This window comes from Ailuropoda melanoleuca, chromosome 2 (assembly GCF_002007445.2).
Source record: "Ailuropoda melanoleuca isolate Jingjing chromosome 2, ASM200744v2, whole genome shotgun sequence".
In the NCBI taxonomy this organism is placed as follows: Eukaryota; Metazoa; Chordata; class Mammalia; order Carnivora; family Ursidae; genus Ailuropoda; species Ailuropoda melanoleuca.
This window is the reverse complement of record NC_048219.1, coordinates 32,970,758-32,987,084: the sequence shown is the minus strand read 5'-3', so window position 1 is coordinate 32,987,084 and position 16,327 is coordinate 32,970,758. Positions and strand designations below refer to the sequence as shown.

General features: G+C 42.4%; 1 long non-coding RNA gene across 1 annotated transcript; it reads right to left on the bottom strand.

The window, feature by feature from the left end:
- Positions 1 to 12,623: 12,623 nt before the first annotated feature.
- LOC109489302 lies at positions 12,624 to 16,292 on the bottom strand. Its single transcript, XR_002142253.2, has 4 exons — positions 16,200 to 16,292; positions 13,820 to 13,933; positions 13,283 to 13,407; positions 12,624 to 12,778 (listed from the first exon to the last, which is right to left on the bottom strand). It is a non-coding gene; the product is annotated as an uncharacterized LOC109489302 (long non-coding RNA).
- Positions 16,293 to 16,327: the final 35 nt, after the last annotated feature.

The window sequence follows — 16,327 nt, the reverse complement described above, 5'->3', positions numbered from 1 at the left end:
TGCTAGAGGAAAATTTCTGGTCTTTCCACCCCTTAATAACTTATAAGTGATTGGTGGTTTGCCAATAGTTTAAACTCCACTAGCTCACGATCCTGTACTGGCCAGGAGTAAGGTATTCAAGGTTGCTGTTCCCACATGGCCGGTCTTTCTTTCCTGTTTTGTGATCTGTGAGCATTCTCCACCTTCTCCTCTGTGAGAAGGGTGGCTCTTCGGGGGGGGGGCGGGGGTGTTGGGGAGGAAGCTTCTTGCCTCATTGATCTTTCCTGTGACCAGGTAGGCAAGTGGGAGGAAGCCAATTTGGCTTCAAGTTGAGGTGCCTTTCTCCAGTCTCGGTCTGATATCTTAATCTTCTCTTTGACTCAACTGGTTCAGAACCAACAGTGGGGAGTGTTGGGACTGGCATCTCAGAGAGACCCCAATCTCCTTAACACTTCTGACATTCCATGAAGCAAATGGTTAGGTACTAGGCAGGTTCCTGACTTACCCCGTAGCCTTGCTGATATGGAACTCTTGCATACATTGCTAATAACGTGTTTAATTTCCTCAAACTTACAAACTAGCTAAAGCAATTCTACTCATGGTTGGTAAGCTTCTGGTTTTCCCTTGACACTTTGGATGGTTTGGTTACATGACTGCTCACAGAGATCATGACAAAAACTTTCTACCAAAGGCAAGCTGATAAACACAACCCTGGAGTCTGTCATCATATCCTGTATGTGACTCAAATATGACTTCTAATTTCCTCAGCCCCTGGGAAGACAACAGTGTGCGTCTTGGTTATTAAATTCTGTTGGGCCTTCTTTTTTTTTTTTTTTTTTTTTTTTTTTTTTTTTTTTTAGTTATCGTTTTATTCTTCCAATCATTCTGCCTGCTCAGAACATAGAAGGAGAATGGAAATCCTGTTAGGGTGACAATACGGTGTTTTTCTGCCCCGTCTCCATGACGATGTTAATCCGTCCGTTCATCCAACCATCCAGTCATTTCACTCAGCATGTCTCTATTGGGAACCTTCTTTGAACCAAGACCTGTGGCAGGTCTTGGACATTTAAGTGCGAGTGAGGTACTTGCAGGCCCCTTCCTCAAAGGGAGCGCATCTAGTGATGGAGCAATTCAGTAGACGGTTGCAATGCTGTGTAATGAGGGCCCCAACACGGCAATCCATACACACATACACATTCTGCTGAGGGAAGAAAGCAGAGGCACTGAAGACACCATCCTCTATACCCATCTCCTTTGAATATTCAAGTTTAATAACAAAATCTGACATTTTTTGTGACTCAGCCCATGGATGAATTTCGCCAGTGCATCTTGTGTCTTTCACGCACCTTATTTTCAAAATCTTAGAAAACAGAATTGCTGGAGATGGAAAATCAGGCTCCAATAACTGGGATATTATTAACATAGTGACTGCAATATACATTATCTTAGTTAAGCCCCACCACAGCCCTGTGAAGAGGCCTACCATCTCTGTTGTAGAGAGACCTTTACAGGTTAAGTAACTTGCTTACGATGACACAGCCAGCGAATGGCAGAAACTAACTTTAAAAACAGGTTTGTATGAGTTCATTTCCATCCTCTCTCTATCGTATTGTGCAATAGAAAAATATTTACAGAAAGAGCAACTCCACCCCTCACATTTTGTTATTAAAAAATAATAAAACCCTTATTGGGGAAACAACGACAAAAAGCAACAGGAAGAATGTTAGTTGTCTAATAATATTAAGAGACAAAAAGCAGGTGTTATGGGCTGAATGTTTGTGTCCCCCCAGAATTCTCAAGTTGAAGTCCTAGTCCCCAATATGATAGTATTTGAGGTGGCGCCTTTAGAGGGTGATAGGTTTATATGAGGTCAGAAGGGTGGGACCCTCATAATGGGATTAGTACTTTTATGAGATAAGGAAAAAGAAAGATGGGTGTCTCTCTCTCTCTCTCTCTCTCTCTCTCTCTCTCCAGGAATATGCACCAGGGAAAGGCCATATCTGGACACAGGGAAAAGGTGGCTGTCTATAAAGACAGGAAGTGGCTCTCCCAGTCACCAAATCTACCAGCACCTTGATTTTGGACTTCCCAGCCACCAGAACTGTGAGGAATAAATGTGTGCTGTGTAAGGCACCCAGTCTATGGCACTTTGTTACGATAGCCCAAGCCGACCATGACAGCCGACTATGAAATCCAATACAATCGTAACTATGTAGCACCAATGTACAACAAAAAAAATAGAAAAAAAGCCTTAAAATGTTAATTCTGTTGCAAGTGATAAAAATCCTTTTTTCAAACTTTTCTATATTTTCTAAAATGTTTATAAAAAGGCTCAAATGAGCTCCAATTGCTCGTAGGCTGATGTTTATTGAGCACTTAACTCCATGCCAGGATCCATAATTTCAGTTGATCCTCACAACAATTATATGGGGCAAGATCTATAAATTCCTCTATTTTGCATAAGGGAAAAGTGAGGGCAGGAGAAGTTAAATCATTTGCTAACGATCACACATCTGGTAAATGACAGAGCAGGTATTCAGACTTCACTCCGTATGACTCTACAACCAACTTTCACTTCTTTTTTTTTTTTTTTAAATAGACAACATCTAGATTTAAGATGTTTTTTTTTTTTTAAGATTTTATTTATTTATTTGACAGAGATAGAGACAGCCAGCGAGAGAGGGAACACAAGCAGGGGGAGTGGGAGAGGAAGAAGCAGGCTCCCAGCAGAGGAGCCCGACGTGGGGCTCGATCCCATAACGCAGGGATCACGCCCTGAGCTGAAGGCAGATGCTTAACCGCTGTGCCACCCAGGCGCCCCCCAACTTTCACTTCTAAGTTCCAAAAGCAATAAACTTTATATTCTTCCTTGCCTTCATCCTAAACTTAGACTCCAAAAATGTTATGTTACTGCAAAACGTTAACCTTCATTTGTGTATTCATATTTTGATACTGGGAAGACAATAAGCCTGCAGAGGTGGCTCAAAAGTCCAGACCACCTGAGGGAGTAAATTCCTTACTTTGAGGACACGAGTGAATTCTTGAAGACCACTTAGTAACTTGTTTCGTCCCTGGGGCCTCCTTCATCCTTTCCAGCTTTTGCTTTCTTTTAGCCTTCCACTAGCTGACCTGTTGAATCACAGAACCCCCAGGCTGGAAGGACCACAGAGCCCATCTGGTCAAACGCCCCATGTGAGGCTGGAGGCCTTCGTTAACCTCCCCAGCAAGGGGTCCTTTAACTGTCCCTTGAATACATCTCTGGGGCGATGCTGTCGTTAACACCAGGACCCAGCTTTTCACTGGGACTGTGCTTTAGCATTGAGGGAATTTAGAATAACCTCATTATCTGCAGAGAAACACAAAGCAAATGCAATGCTGTCCTTACTTTTCTCTCATGGAAAAACAATTTTAATGTGCCTCAGTAAACTGCTTGTCCAGTGCATTCAAGGCATATTAGCATCTAACTATGGCAGAGAACGTTGTTGATACTCTGCTAAGAGGCACCTAGCATCAGGCCCGCTGCCTCTGACCGCAGGCCTCTTCTTCAGTCAGCTCCTGCTCCAGTCTTCCACATCTCAGCAAACGACACCTGCATCCTAGCATTGCTCAAGCCAAAAACCTAGGAGTTATTCTTGTTGCCTCCTTCTTCCTCACCCCCACAGACAATCTGTCACCAAATCCTGTTGATTATACCTCCAAAATATATCTCAATTTCATCTACTTCTATCATCTACTCATGTCCAAACAACTATCATTTCCCATCTGGACCCCTGATCTCTCCCACTTTCACAATACTCCCCCCAAACACAGACACACACACACAGATACACACGCACGCGCACACACACACACCCCACAATCCATTAACCATCCAGTACCCAAAGTGATCTTTTAGAAAAATATGCTAGGTCATAGCACTTTCCTGCTTAAAATCCATAAATGGCTTTCCATTGCCTTCATAATATCATTAAAAATCCTCCCTGATACTTCCAAGGCCCCTATGATGGCCGCAGCCACCTCTTGGCTTCATCTCACACCACTCTTCACCTCATTCATCATATTTCAATTTCAATGGACAGCATTCATTCCTGCCTGCCTTGGGGCTTTCATCACTCACCATCCTGGAATATTCCCCCTGCGCTGCCCATCTCCTTCCCTGATCTTTGTTTGGCTGGTTCCTATTCCTTCTTCAAATGTCAACTTAAATCTCCCTTCCTCAGACAGGTCTTCCATGATTTCCCAACCTACATTAGCTCCCTATGGAGGCCAGGGCTCTTCTCTTGCAAATAACAAAAACCGAACTTTAACCAATTTAATTAAGCAGTTTTACTTGGATCAATAAACAAAAAGGAATTTCTGACCTATGGCACTGAGAAGTCCAGAATTGGTCTTGCTTCAGACACAAAGATCCAACACTTAAATGATGTCATCAGAACTGGGTTTGACTCCATCTTTTCATTCAATGTTATATTCAAAGAATATTTATGGAATATCTAGTAGATACCAGGCACTGTTCTAGGTGTTGGGATGTATCAGTTAAGGAAAAAAAAGATAAAAATTCTTGCCTCCCTGGAGTTGTCATTCTAGCAAAGGAAGATACACAAAGATCAGTAAAGATAGTAAACGAGGAAAGTATACTGTGTAATAAAAAACGTAGAGCAAGATAAGGCAGATTGGTTGTACAGAGAAAGGGAAGGGGCTTGCAATTTTAAATAGGGTAGACTTCAATGGGAAGGCACCGTTCGAGCAAAGATTGGGAGGTGAGGAAACAAGCCATGTGACAACCTGAGCTGGGGGGCCATCCAGGCTGAGGGAATGGCTAGTAACAAAGCCCCACACAAGAGTGTGTCCGCCATCTGTAGGACCAGCAAGGGAACAAGAGTGCCTGGAGTGGGTGAGGGAAGAGGAGAAGAGGTCACAGCAGGAGTCCCATCCTAGAGAGCCTCATGGACCACTGGAGGGTTCTGAGTAGAGGAGTTAGAAATCTGACTTCTAAAAGATTATTCTGTGGTGAGTGAAGATTCAGGAGAGGCAAGGGGAGGAGGGACCAGTTAGGCCACCACCGCAGTCCTCCGAAGGAGATTAATGGTGTGTTGGACCAGAGCGAAAGCAGTGAAATGGTGAGAAGCTGGGACCTGGACACATTTGACAGATTGAATGTGGGATGGTGTGACAGATGCCCGGGATAAAGACTTCATTTTCCAGCCTCTCCGGATGATAGGTGGAGTCACTGAATTCTAAGTTTTGGCTCTTGAGACATAAGCAAAAGGAGATGGGCAACTTCTCAAAGGAAGGGGCATACCCTCCACTTTGCCTCTTACCTCTGCCTTGCTGGCTGACAGTCAGCCGTAACACTGGTAGCCATCATGCACGTTGCCATCTTGGATCCTCCCAAGGGAACCACAGAGTGGCCAAGAGAGGAGCTGTCACAGCAGCCCCGGTCTGCCAATGCATGGCTTGTTGTCACATGAGAAAGGAAGACACTGTCGCGTATCTGAGCCCTTTTACTTTAAATCTCTGCACAAGAGTTCAAATGTCTACCATACCTAAGATCATGGCCGTGCAATCTTTATCTCAGACATGCCAATAGGACTTTATCTTGCAAGTGAAAGTCTAGGTCAACCCAAGGGAAATATTTTGATAGCAGAAATTAAACCTTTTAGAAGTTACAAAAAGGAAGTTGAAAGTGTGAATACCTTACTTCTTGTAATGAACTATTTCGTTCACAAAAATTTTTAAATTGAATTATAGTTGACATACAATGTTATATTCATTTCAGGTTTACAATATAGTGATGTGATAATTCTATACCTTCATAAAATACTTTTAACTACATTACTCTCTTTAATTCTTGAAACAACACTGTGAGTAGAGTATCATTCTCTACTTTATTGTGATCACCCAGTGGGTAGGGACTGTATTTTAATCATCTTTGTATCCACATACCCTGTGTCTTCAGTCCAGGGTCTAGCATCCAAATGTGTATAGTAGATATCTGATTAATAAATACATTTGCAGGGGCGCCTGGGTGGCACAGCAGTTAAGCGTCTGCCTTCGGCTCAGGGCGTGATCCCGGCGTTATGGGATCGAGCCCCACATCAGGCTCTTCCGCTATGAGCCTGCTTCTTCCTCTCCCACTCCCCCTGCTTGTGTTCCCTCTCTCGCTGGCTGTCTCTATCTCTGTCAAATAAATAAATAAAATCTTTAAAAAAAAATAAATAAAATAAATAAATAAATACATTTGCAGGGTGCCTGGGTGGCTCAGTCGGTTGAGCATCTGCCTTCCTTCAGCTCAGGTCATGATCCTGGGTTCCTGGATCAAGTCCCGCATTAGGGTTCCTGCTCCGTGGGGAGCCTGCTTCTCCCTCTCCCTCTGCCGCTCCCCATGCTTGTGCTCTCTTGCTCTCCCTGTCTTAAATAAATAAAATCTTTCTAAAAATTAAAAAAAAATAGATGCATTTGCAAATGCTTGCTTATGTGAAAAATATGGTTCCCCTATTTTCAAGATATTCAAGAACGTACCAACATGTTAAGTGACTTGCTCCAGGTCATAAGAGATAAAGTCAGAAAGCTATGCCCTCTGAGCTGACACTTGGCTTCAGATTTTACCCATAAAAGAGAGAAGGCAGGAGAAAGATGGAGAAAGGAGAGCAAGAGTTGAGGGAAAATACAGGAAGGGAGAAGACAGGGTATAAGCAAAGAACTTCCCCATGTCTGAAGGGAAGGAAACAAAGGAACTAGGGATTTCCTCACTTGGAATCCTGGGGTGACGCCCAGCCATATGCGTTAAGGCACATCAAAAGCCGGCTTCTCAGTTCTCTGAGCCCCAGAGCTGCCCTGAGTCACTCTCCTGTTGGCAGATTCTGGACACAGATACTCTCTCTGGGTAATGGACCCTTCTGAAAGTAAAGATCGTTAAAACCAGACCCACTAGCTGCTTATGTTTGCTGGGAATAGAAACAAGTGTGCCTTTTCCCTTAAATCGTTCTTGTGTGATTTTAAACCTTCCTGCTTGCACAGCCTGAAAGGGAATTATTAGACCCCAGATTATTGTTTTTAATCACTGCGCAGCTTTAAAGTTTGCCTGCCTCACTCATGCAGTGGGGAAGACGTGGCCAGGGCCGCAGGATGTAAAGTAAGCAACAAGACCAAGATATTCATCTCCCGCGGCAGCTGACAGCGCAGAGCCACAGAGCCGTGATGACCAGAAATCACAGAGCCCTCCTCCCTGGGCCGGTGGCAAAGGCTGGTCCCTGGTGGTCCTAGCCACACCTTGCAGGCAGGCTAGGGCCCGTTTGAAGGCAGGGCTGTTTTGAACACAGACCTACAGCAGATGCTAAAGTCAAAACTAGTCTGGCGTGTGTGGAGTGCACGGTAACCTCAACCGGCTGTAGCCTGAGGCAGCAAGATTTATTAAGTACCTACCACACGCCGCCGGACCCTGGCTCACCGGTCCACTTCCTTTATCGTTATTTCATTTTGTTTCAGATCATTTCATCCATCCAGCAGCCCTCTGAGGTCAGGATCCTTACCCACCATTGCAGATGGTGAAACTGGGACCCAGTAACAAGTACTTCCAGATGCATCCCGCTAGTAAATGTGAAGCTACAATTCTGTCCTGTTCACTTTCTATTCCACCGTTCACTTTCTACTCCAGCAAACATCACCTCTGCCATTCAGAGAATCCACCAAAACTCTTCAGTGAGCAGACAAAGGAGAAATAAAGACAAAATCCTTGTGGAGGGGAGCATAGGGTGGGTGTGCGTTTGTCTGCACTCTCCTAGGGAGCACCTCAGCGACTCTGCTGCCTTCCCAAGGCCCCACAGCCAGAATGGGAAGATGTAGACCACAGGGGAAAGTGGGGAAGGCAACCCCTTCTCTGGGGGTAATGAGGTGTAACCATTGCACCCCAGGCACTGGAGCCATCCAAGGTCTCTGGAACCTTTTATGGCAAGTCCACTAAGCCTGCAAATCCTGGTGGCCATAGTATATTTTCAAAGGCTTAACCAGGTCAGTAAGAAGAATGCCCTGGAATCTTCACTAATTCAGTGAAGTCTGTTTCCAAGACATGGGGCTTAGAGTCCAAGAATCTTACTGAGTATCATCTGGGCTGCTTAACAGAGGAAAATCACAGCAAGTTCAAGGTGTCTGTGACTGTGATGGAAATGGGCTCTAGTGAGCATGAAATTAAATCAAATAAAAGCGTGGAAAACCTTGAAAAACCCCTTCCTGTCTTAAATGAAAACCACAGCAAATGTATATGAATAATTCCTTGATGTCCAATTTTTTCTATCAAAGTAAATCCTTTCAAAGGGTTAGAAGAGTTAGGGACAGCATGTGGCCTTTCAAACACACCCTCACATGTAAATAATTAACACAATATCTGTACTGTCAAAATTATTTTTACTACCATGTTTAACTAAACAATTTTTTTTAGAGAGGTCCTTGGTTTTCTTACGAATGTGATAGAAAATAATCCACGGCATGGGAACAAACATATATGAAACACATTGTGGAAAATTACACACAGTTATTCTCCAGTCAGTATGAACAAAAAGACAGTAATATGATATTTTCGTTGATACTGAATTGTAGCGGGTCTATTTCATGATACTTTGCAGGGTTCTGAGATGGGTGATGAAATTCTTATCCCATGAAATATCGTATGTCAAAGAGGGTGAAGATACATAGAAATCTGTTCGGTTTAATTCAGCAAACATTTGCTGAACACATACCAACCATACGTGTACCAGGAACTCTATCAAGTATTAGACAGAGTCAGAGTTGAACAAGTCAATTCACTGTCCCCACTTCCCCACCCCACCTCCCACCCCCGAGCTAACAATGGGTGGGGGGCGGGGGGGATGAAATTGCAGGCATCAATTTCAAGTGATCTATTTTCTCAAGTCTCTGTAAACAGGATGCATCTTAAAATAAACAAGTAAAATGTAATTGGCAGCGTTTTTTTCTTTCTTAATGGCACATAAAATAATGAAATAACTTACTATCCATGACAATGAAGTTTAGATTCAATGAAATATGGTAATTATTGCATAAGACAGAACATAGTGCTAAAAGAGAGGTCTAAAATTTCCTTTGAAACCTAAATGTACCATCCCTCCCTGGAAGAGTATTTGAAGTTCAAGAACTTAAGTCCTTAATGGGTAATGGTAAATAAGGTAGGAATGATTACACAAAAGCACTTGTTAATTGTCTTGTTCATAATAATAAAACAATGAACATGCACTGCTGTTTTATATAACTTTAATTAATAGTAATGGATATTATACAGTTCATTTCTCTTTACTTTGCTTCCTTGAAATTTTTTAGGATCTCCTCTCTTTCGGTCACAGTAAAATTTACTTTACATACCTGCTGATAATATGCATACTAAGAATAGTTTTATTTTCTTTTTTTTTTTAAATTTTATTTATTTATTCGATAGAGATAGAGACAGCCAGAGAGAGAGGGAACACAAGCAGGGGGAGTGGGAGAGGAAGAAGCAGGCTCATAGCAGAGGAGCCTGATGTGGGGCTCGATCCCGCAACGCGGGGATCACGCCCTGAGCCGAAGGCAGACGCCCAACCGCTGCGCCACCCAGGCGCCTCGAAGAATAGTTTTATTTTCTATAACTTGGTCTTTCATCCAAATGTTCATTTTTGTCTTGAGTGCATGGCTCACAGTTACTACTAAGTCTGTGGGCCATTCATTTCCCAGAAATGAAGAACAATGTGAATGCTTATTTTTTTAATAGCATTTTATTTTATTTTTAAATAGGCTCCGTGCCCAATGTGAGGCTCAAACTCATGATCCTGAGATCAAGAGTCGCTCACTGTACCTACCGGCTGAGCCAGCCAGATGCCCCTACAACGACGTGAATGTTTATGAGAAACAAAGAACACAAAATTTTGGCGGAATATATTTTCAATATTTTCAGCTTAGTGTATCTGACAGGTATTTCTCAATGAACAAAGCTTCCCACTAGTTTTCTCCTCCTCATGTCTTTCCTATATCCTATGTTTCAGCCACAGTAGTTTGCCGCAAATAAATCCCTAGCCCTGCCTTGTGGTGTCCATGCCTCATTCTCCTTGTCTTTGTTCCTTTTTTTTTTTTTTTTTTTTTTGCTTGGAATGCACTTTCCCTCTCTCTATACTTGGAAAGCTCTCGCTCAACTTTCAAAACCCAAACCTAACCTTACTGTGTTATCTTAGGTTTCCCCAGGTAAGAAGGGTCTGAGACCAGGGGCTTCAGACACTAATTTATTTGGGAAGTAGTCCTAAGAATTATGAAGAATTGCAAAGAGCATGACGTAAAGGAGGGAAAGTCAATTCAAGAGTAAGTGATTGCTTTGTTCCATTCTGTGAACAAAGGGGCTCCATCCTACAGGGATTTGCTCCCCATTGGTCAACCGTTGTCTTGTGGGGTGTTAACACCCTTGCCTTCCTGGATTGTGCATGATTGCACTTTCTGGTGCAGAGAGTAGGAGATGTGTGGTGCTGTCAGGTTACACCTGTGTGATGCTGGTTGCCATGGCAATCACTGGAGTAAAAGGTGATCTAGAGAGGGTGAGAGACAGAGCACAAGAGGGCACAGACTTGGCCTTGCCCCGTCAGACCTCCGTGGTGCCAGGCACAAACCTCTGCTTCGCGGCCGTTGTTCGGTTGCTTTGTAAAGATCCCTTTATATATTGAGTATAAATTTCTTATCCTTGGTGACAAGATCTTGTTCACTTCAGAGGTTACTGAACCCAGCATGGCAAACAGCAAGTAACATACGGACTTGGGACCCCTCCATGCAGTAAAAACACACATTTTAAATTAATGGGAAATGTTATGGCAGCCAGTCTATTTCTCAAGTGGCTGATAGGACTGCTCAAATGAGAACTGGAATGCAGTGTGGAAAAAGGAGAAATGAGTGGACTCAACACAAAAATCAGCATAGACAAAGAAGTACTCATCCATGATCCTGGGAAAAAGGAATTATTTTAACAAATGTACCAGTTCTATTTCGTGGGATCTTTTCCCTCAGGAAACCTGACAAAAAGAAATATCACTGGGGTCATGTTATCAACCACTCAGTACACAATCCTAAATAAATTTCAGTGAACTCGTATTGCTAATATCCACCTTTAATCTCAATGGATCCCAACGACTCCCTGATTCACTCAGAATGAAAACTAATGTCCTTATGATGACACCTAAAGCTCTACAAACTTGGTCCTGTTACCTGGCCTCCTCCCCTCTTGCTCACTTTCCTCCACCGTGCTGGCCACCACCAGGCACATGCCCACCCAGAGCCTTGGGACTGGCTGTTTCTTCCACCTGAACACTTTCTCCTGACATCAGCTTTGCAAGACTCTGCTCAAATGCCACCTTCCCAACAAGGCCTATGCTGAACCCCTTTTTAAAACCTACACCCTTCCACCACTCTGAACTCTCAGGACACATATCCTGCTCTAAGTTTTTTTTCTTTTTCCATAGCAATCACCTCTAACAAATATATAATTAATTAATTTAATATGTCTATTGTTTATTTTCTCTTCCCCTTTGTTAGGATGTGACTTCTGTCAGGGTAGGAAACTTTGTCTCTTTTTTTTTTTTTAAGATTTCATGTATTTATTTGACAGAGAGAGACAGTGAGAGAGGGAACACACGCAGGGGGAGTGGGAGTGGGAGTGGGAGCAGCAGGCTTCCTGCCAAGCAGGGAGCCCGATGCGGGGCTCGATCCTAGGATGCTGGGATCATGGCCTGAGCTGAAGGCAGACGCTTAACGGCTGAACCACCCAGGCGCCCCAGAAACTTGGTCTTTTTTATTTATTGGTATATCCTAAGCATGCAGAATAGTGCTTGGCACATAGTAGGTACTCAGTAAACACTGAATTGAATGAATATCTTGAAGCTTTGAGATAACAATATGCTTCCTAATATAGAGGACATATTGTTCATCCAAACATTGGTAGGGCACCTATTATGTGCTCGGTGTGGATAACATGGACATGATCCCTGTCCTCAAGGAGGTCCCAGGCTAGTGTGGAGGCATGACCGGCCAGAGTGTCGGGCCCTCCAACACAAGCATGCACTGTGGCTCTAGGGTCACAGAGAAGGGGGTTTGTGTGGATGGGAAGGAAGATAAGGGCATAACGCTGAAGCTGACTTTTCATATAGAAAGGGAGCTACCTAGACAACAAAGGGAAGGACATTGGACCGGAGTTTGTGCACACACACTCAATCACGTGTGAGCTCTAGAACTGAGAGTCAGCACAGGTTTGCATTTCATTTTACACAGCCCCTCAGAATCAATACAGAATGAATTTTCCCTCAAGTTGGTGACTTGCCTTCTGCTTCCCCTTAATCCCCTCCAAAAATATAGGCAGCATACACTATAAATAGGCAGTGTATGCTGCCTATATGAAGATGTATAAAACTTCATACATCTCTCCTTTACTAATGAGATGTGACTTTGGGACTCTATTTAGGTTTACAGGTGTTCCTTTCTCTATCGGATTGTGTATTTTTTGTCAGAATCATAATACAATTGTTATATGTATGTGTATATATACATATTTATATAGTTCTTCTTTAAAATATCCATTGATTATGTGTTTATAAAGTAAGTTTTCTGTATTCAATTAAAAAAAGAAAACTCTGGCTTTATTTTTTTCTAGTTGATTCACTCATTCATTCAATGAGCAACACTGATTATAACGTACCAGGCATTGTAGCTAGGTGCGGTGGATACAAAGAGGAACAGAAACACGTTTCCTGTCCTGAAGAAGACTTTAGTAGTGCCATAGGCAGACCTGTGAAAAAATAAGAACATAGAAATGTTACATGTAGTAGGAGAGAAGGATTTAAGGCGAGAGTCACAAACTACAGGTCAGATGTAGCCCACGTGTTTGTTTGGTTCAATAGTGTTTATTAAAACTTTAAATGGTTTTTCACAAATTAATCTTGATTTCTGGCTTGTCTTAAAAGAAAAAAATCAGAAGACCTGGCAACTTTGAGCCAGAGTTCGAAAATGGCAACAGTTGACCAAAGCTGAGACAGAACCAGCCCTTTCAGAGGCAACAAGAAGGGGGAAGGAGCACGGAAGGCAGAGTGCCCCTGAATGCTGATGGGCCTGGAACACAGGAAGTGTTGCACATTACAGGCAGGGGGAGTATTTTGTTTATGGTCCATACTTAACTAAGCAGCCAACCCTATACAAACCCATGCAAACTTCGACAATTCTATCCCCGGTTTTGCCCGTGACAGTGTTCAGAAATGTCTGTGAAATGAACAAGAACATGATCAAAGAATTTTACCTCTGGAGGAGATTATTTCATAGGTCATTTTCCAAATGAAGAAGCGGCCGTCTAGAGGTGCTGAGTCATTTGCCCGCTGTAGTGCTAACACAAGCCCGTAGCTGTTAACAGATTGTACTGAAGGCCTGAGGGAACAGAGGGGAATGGCAACATAGATCAGTATAGCGGGCATCTGTTGTTTTCCTTAACCAGCATCCATTCTTCCTCCCCCTGGAAACAGGACCCTTAATTTTGCTCCAGGGGAACTGCCACGCCTCTGGTGCTGGTGAAACTGAGTCCACCTGGCTTCTCGGATGGCCTGTGACCCAAGCCCGGCCACCAACACCCATTCTCCTGGAGCTCTTGAGAAAGAGCCATAATCCTTTCACTGGGGCTTGCTGAGAAGGAATAATGCAACCCTGAATGATGCCATTAGAACCTAACCTAAGACAGCATGATGTCAGGAACACGACGATAAAATACAGCTCGTCGGGTAAATCCCCGAACTCTTCTGAACCTCAGTTACCACGTCTGTAAGTGAAAATAACAATCCCTTACCTCAAAGGGCTGTAAAGAAATGATGTCTGTAAAATGCCTGGCACACAGTAGGAGCTCATTAAGGTTGGCATCTTTTCTTTCCCTTCCACATAATGTCTGATGGACGTAGCATTACTGTAATTAAAATGTAAGAAGTGCATTGGCAGACGTTCCTTACAACATATTGAGAACAGCTTTTTCAGTAGCTACCTTATGTGATTTCAGGGAACTGGGGAGGGAAAATAAAATAAAATGCAGCTTGTTTTCCTGGAACAATTCAAGCCATAACCAATGCCTGCCAAGTGGAGCCCCTAAGTCTATGTCTGCATTCATCTATTATCTCACCTCTGCATGGATAAAGTGGTTTTCCTCCCTGCTCACTGGCCATTTTCTGTTTAAAATGGGAACTCTTGAATCCCTGGCAATCATTTAGCTGACAGTTTGGATCATAATGTAACAATAACATTAGTGAGCAGTTGTGTGACAGTTCCTGCTTTTAAAGCACTTTACAAATCTGAGCTAATTAGCATGAACGCCAACATGCCAGCTTTTTATGGATTAATATTGCAATTATACTTTGCTTTTTCAGTAAAAATGCAGTGATCTTTTTTCACCAGGAATAGGGAGAAATGAGATGAATAAATTGCCTCTCCGATGGATTCACACACAGTGCAGTTAAAATGTGAGTCAGACACTTTCTTGACTGAAAGTTCCTCTAAGAACATTTGTGAGGATTTACAGGTATGGCACCTCTTGCAAATTGGATCAATGAAGGAAATAAACTGTATTAATGGGGGATTGAAAAGGAATTTGTAAACCCAAGTTAAGTTTCCAACCTTCAAAATACACTTTCTAGATTTAAGCACCTCAAAGAAATCAGAAAGTTATCTGATTATGATTTACTCTTAAACGAAATGAGAAAATACTAATTCATGTGGTATTGCAAAAGACCCCGTTCCTTTTGTTGTGAATTAAAATATAATAGAGTAAGTATAGAGGAATAAAGACTTGGGTTGGAATCCCACCTCTAGCACTCAGCTACCTAACTATTGCTTACTGAATTTTGGTTTCTTCACCTCTAAATTGGGGGATGGAGTGGGGTGATAATATTTACTTTACATGATTCTTGGGAGGTCCAAAAGTGATTCTACCTTACACAATATCCGGGATATGACAGGTGATCATATTAGTCCTGACCCATCCTCTCTGTTTGTAATTCATCTTCCTCCCTTTCTGCTCTAAAATTATTCTGACATTCATTCAGTTTCAGTTTATGGAAAGCAGAGCATCATAATGAATTAAAATTTTTGTTAGGTATTACAAATAACTAAATTTAAAGGGACTAGGAATAATTATGAAAGTTCATTTAGATGGGAAAAATCTAAACATATGATCACTTGAAAATGCCTTTGAACGTACTATGAAATTGTAGAGATATCTCAGTTAAATTTGGTCATTTTGTCCTCTGTTCTTTGTACAAATTTAGCAAAAAAGTGATGTGAGGAGGTACAACAGCAGAAAGGCTGCCTGAGACAGAAGGCTGTTTTGAGCACACTCAAATTGTTTCATTCATTCATCAGGTCAATATTTATTGAGCACCTATGACGTGTCAGACACCATGCTGAATGTTGCTGGGATAAGGACTAGTGTAAGGACTAGCAGATACAGCCTTTTTCCTTAAAGAATTCACAGTCTCATGGTGGAGGCAGACAAGTGAATGAACAGTTGTAATACGGTGAGCAATAAATGCTAGTAGATGCTACTCAAGGCCAATATCTGATTTCTTGAGAAGTCATAAATTCTTTGAGAGAAATGGTGTTTATCCTGTCAACATGATTTGTAGAGGGTGAGCACTCAATACAGGGTCAAAAGACCCTGATTCTAGTCCCAGCTCTATCTTTGACTAGCTGTATATCCTTTGTTAGTCATTTCAGTTTTCTGAGCCTCAGTTTCCTCATCTGTAAAGTGTGACTGATGATAACAGTCCTCACTGAGTTACCGTAAAGATCAATGGTCACTCTCATGAGTGAATTTTTAATTACTTGTAAAGATCTCTATAAAGTAAGTTACATTCTTAAATGCTTTTTGAATTTTAAAATAGAAGTTGTTTGGTACTTCACATAACCGCTGAATGATCCTTTTCCTTAAAACAGAAAGAAAGAAACAGAAAGACAGAAAGAAAGAAAGAAAGAAAAAGAAAAAGAAAAAAAAATAAAGAAAAGAGAACCAGCCACATATCACAGTCCAAAGCAGGTGTGGCTTTGATCTTTTCAGCACTCCAGGCAGATATTTACTATTATCCCCATTTTATCAATGAGAAAAGTGAAGAACCAAGAATTTGTCCAAGAGCACTATCCCTTCAAAGCCCAAGCCTGGGCAACTTCCTAAGGTCTTTACACACCAACAAAAGTCCAAACGTCCAAACCTCAGCGTACTCGGGCGATCTTTTCTCTGAAGGCCCCGCCTCCCCCTCGCGGAAGGGGCTGGACGAGGCTTCAACTCCGCCCTGTGACTCATGCGACCCCGCCC